Source organism: Trachymyrmex cornetzi, unplaced genomic scaffold (assembly GCF_001594075.2).
Source record: "Trachymyrmex cornetzi isolate Tcor2-1 unplaced genomic scaffold, Tcor1.1 scaffold1465, whole genome shotgun sequence".
Lineage (NCBI taxonomy): Eukaryota > Metazoa > Arthropoda > Insecta > Hymenoptera > Formicidae > Trachymyrmex > Trachymyrmex cornetzi.
In genome coordinates, this window is record NW_017296054.1 from 12,697 (window position 1) to 13,245 (window position 549).

The 549-nt window shown below is 32.1% G+C and overlaps 1 pseudogene; it reads left to right on the forward strand.

The window, feature by feature from the left end:
* The window catches only part of LOC108757558 (probable multidrug resistance-associated protein lethal(2)03659), a 10,794-nt pseudogene that overhangs the window by 8,715 nt on the left and 1,530 nt on the right, over positions 1-549 (forward strand).

Consider the following 549-nt stretch of genomic DNA (forward strand, 5'->3'; position numbering starts at 1 on the left):
TTTAATTATCTACCGATTTAGTGATCTACTTACATTATGAATCTCATACTCAAATATTATTCCATTGCTGACCGCATATTATAAATTCTTAAATTCCTAAATTTCTTAAATTTCTTTAAACCATGAAATTTTAGATCTTGTAGTGTCCAATTTCTAAATTTTCTAATTCTCGATTTAAATTTTTTGGATATTTTTATTATCCAAGTTTTATAATATTTTATTATCAATATTTTTTCGTCTATCTAGATGAACGAATTTGTAAGTTTTATGAAAAATTGCAAATGTTTCTAAAGCAGTCTAATTTCTTTAGATTATTAAAATAACGTTTAATTTATATTTTCTGCTTCGATCTTTTTCCAGCGGTGTGGACAGCGAGCCTTCTCTCGAAAGTGTTCCCTATAAAAAGCCCAAATCTGATTGGCCACAAGAAGGTAAGATCAAGTTCAAGAACGTGTTCCTACGCTATGCGTTTTTAGAGCCGGCATTGCTCAAGAACCTCAGCTTCGTCATCTTTCCGCGGGAGAAAATCGGCATCGTCGGCAGAACCGG